At 41.5% G+C, this 3,196-nt stretch overlaps 1 long non-coding RNA gene across 1 annotated transcript in view; it reads left to right on the top strand.

Moving 5' to 3' along the window:
- Positions 1 to 2,791, top strand: part of LOC103461821 (uncharacterized) — a 33,644-nt gene extending 30,853 nt beyond the window's left edge. Inside the window, exons 3-4 of the long non-coding RNA XR_533219.2 lie at positions 2,288 to 2,520; positions 2,634 to 2,791. This is a non-coding gene — a long non-coding RNA (uncharacterized LOC103461821). The remainder of the gene's footprint in view (positions 1 to 2,287; positions 2,521 to 2,633) is intronic.
- The last annotated feature ends 405 nt before the right edge of the window (positions 2,792 to 3,196 follow it).

The raw sequence follows: 3,196 nt of genomic DNA, 5'->3' as shown, positions 1-3,196 counted from the left end.
AAAGTTTTTCCTGCAGACACAGATCGCACTAACAAGCTGTTTTCACAAATGTATATATTTCTGTACCAGCAGAGCCGAGTGAGCAGCGGAGGCCCAGTGGTGACAGTAAGGGAACATGACAGAGGCAGCGCTGCAACTTCAGCGCTGACAGCCACATTTTATAAGATAGATGTTCAACTCAGCTCTCTGTCTGTGTGTGTGTGTGTGTGTGTGTGTGTGTGTGCGTGTGTGTGTGTGTGTGTGTGAGTGCGTGCGTGTGTGTGTTGGCGCTCATTTTTCAGTCAGACTTTGCTTCAGGTAAATCCGTGGTGACGCTGCCAGTAAGTGCAGCTGTTAAAAAGAACAAAACTCTCGGTTCCTGAAACGCTGGGATCCATTTTCTTCTGGAYGTTTTCTCTCCTCCTTTTCGCTGACCGAAGGGCTGCAGCAGATCCTCATCGGGACGTTTCATCCCCAGAAACGGCCTCAGCGGCTRTTTGAAGATTATTCTGAACATCCAAAGCTGAGCTTTGGGCGGTGAATATTTGCAACCGGTGAAGATTTCAGTCTGTTTTTCTGCTGCTGTCRTTTCACGTTTACATGAATTTGGCTCTTTATTCAAGTTAAACTGAGGAAAGAATTTATTTAATGAGTTTTAGGACAGCAATAAGAAAATACAAAAAAAATGTAATTACAAGAACAAATTTGTAATTTTTGTAAAACAACTATTCTCATATTAACTTTATTCTCGTAATTTTATGACTTTCTTTTTATAATGTTTTATTTTTTCACACTGTTTTAAGATAAAGTTTATTGGTGTCTGTTAAAAACCTTAAAAACCTGCATGATAAACTAATACAAATGTTTGTGTTTTCTAAAGTAAAAAACTATTTAATTTAAGAGCAAATCAAAAATCCTTCGGCAGTAAAGTTCAGTAAATACAAAAATACTATTTTAAGAGTGAATATGAAACTAAAACATCAACCAATGGAGAAAATGTCTTTCAACTGGAATAAAAAACACCAGGAGAGAGTGCATCCCATTTATTCATTTAGTTAAATTTATTTGTGGATGACTAGAGARAAACCTAGGCTGCACAGTGGCGTAGTTGGTAGAGCTGTTGCCTTGCAGCAAGAAGGTTCTGGGTTCGATTCCCAGCCTGGGGTCTTTCTGCATGGAGTCTCCATGTTCTCCCTGTGCATGGTGGGTTTTCTCCAGGTACTCTGGTTTCCTCCCACAGTCCAAAAACATGACTGTCAGGTTAATTGGCCTCTCCAAATTGCCCCTAGGTGTGAGTGTGTGTGTGCATGGTTGTGTGTCTCTGTGTTGCCCTGCGACAGACTGGCGACCTGTCCAGGGTGACCCCGCCTCTCGCCCGAAACGTTGGCTGGAGAGGAACCAGCAACCCTCCCGACCCCACTGAGGGACAAGAGTGTTAGAAAATGGATGGATGACTAGAGAGAAACCTACTTAGTATCGGTATTATCAACATTTTTGGTCAGATCTTCTAGTTTATTGAACGATCAAAGGAACATGATTTTATGAATCGGAGCGATGAAAAAACAGCGGGGAAATTATCATAAAAGCAGAGAGTAAACAAAACTGTTAGCTGTAAAAAGTTCTTCCTCCTGTAGTTCAGCGTTTGTGGCCATTTAATGCTGAGACAATTAAAGCCGCTCTGCATTATCCTGCAGCAGCTCCGAGTCAGCAGCCGTCTTTACGGCATCACAGCCAAAGTTTGTTTTGTTAAGGCTTCCTATAAAGTGTTAAGACTGTTTTTCTCCCCATTTAAAGTTCCCTACGTGTGTGTGAAGGCATGTGTGTGTGTGTGTGTGTGTGTGTGTTTTTCTGCAGGATGACTGTGACGATGAGTACACAGGCTTGAGTTTTCACACTGGAGGTGCCAATTAGCTCTCGGAGATGACAAGAGAGCAAGAGTTGGCTCAGCAGTAACGAGCTGCTCCAGCAGAACCTCTCTGCTACTTTCACACTTTCTATTGTCTCTCTTCTTCCTTCTGTGTGGTATCTGTCCCAACTTATTGCTTGTTATTTGTATATTCTCTCATATTTCCTCCGTCTATTTTTGTATCGCCAACCTTTTCCTTAATCAATGATCCGCAGAAGGAGTTTCTTTGTGTAAAGTCAGAGATSCAAGTGTTGCTTCACCTTACAACTTCCCCGTTCACGTGTATTTTTACTTCACTCTGTCACCTCGCGACTGTCTCAGTCTCCTGGAAAGATTTGCRCCTGGGCGGCTGCCCAGAAAATCAATCGTTCTCCACGTAATCTGGCATATCTCACCTTCCAGAAGCCATCTTGGAAAATTGATGTCCTTCACGGCCGCTTGCGTCTCGAAACCGACATGTCAAGGCGGACGAGTGCCCCAGTCCGAGGAGATAATTGTTCAAGAGAGTTCCAGTCTGAAAACTATTTGACCTTTGGTAAATGACCTGGTGGGCAGAAGATTCACAGATCTGAGTGAAACAAGCTGCTGGAGAGAAAATGAAATACTGCAGCGAGTTTCAAGCTGAACCACTTCAGGTAAACTCTGAACTAAGATCTGCTCAGAAATATCTCACAGCGCAAAGAAAATCACTTTAAGTTAGTTTATTGCAGCTTCTTTCTTGTGTTTTTTTTTTTTTTTTTTTTTTCAGAAACGCTCTCAGTTCCCGCAAGTCTGAACCCGCCATCTTGGTAGGCATGGATGACCCATGGCCTCCAGAGCAACAGAAACAAAGTACGTTAATGTAAAAGAGAAATGCACGTCACCAAGATCACCTCTGTTGGCATTGACACGTGTGATTGTTGTCATGGCAACCTCATAGCAACTGTCATGACAGTGATTCCTACCAAGATGGCTGTCGGTTACAAAGTCYCTGGATGTGACGTCACATGAGAACTATTGTAAATGTAAAAGRAATAGACATGATTTGAGTGAACAGCAGCTTTAATTTGCACTAACTCTTATAAACATTTGCTACATCCAAATAAATGTTATTAGCAATACAAAACTTTTTTTTTTTAGTTTTAACAGAATATTTTTTTCTCTTTCCTACTGAATTCCTCATGTTCAAAATGTTGACGCCGATTTGTCTGGAAAAGTTCATTTCTCATGATTTGGGAATTCTCCAGTGGTGGACACGTTTCTGCTAATTCACTTATACCTGAGCTAATCTTTTGTTTAGCGTTATTTAGCTAAGTTTGGAAACATTTWGCA

The sequence above is a fragment of the Poecilia reticulata genome, linkage group LG2, assembly GCF_000633615.1.
Source record: "Poecilia reticulata strain Guanapo linkage group LG2, Guppy_female_1.0+MT, whole genome shotgun sequence".
Lineage (NCBI taxonomy): Eukaryota > Metazoa > Chordata > Actinopteri > Cyprinodontiformes > Poeciliidae > Poecilia > Poecilia reticulata.
Note: the sequence above shows the minus strand (reverse complement) of the source record. Positions and strands in the feature narration are given on the sequence as shown.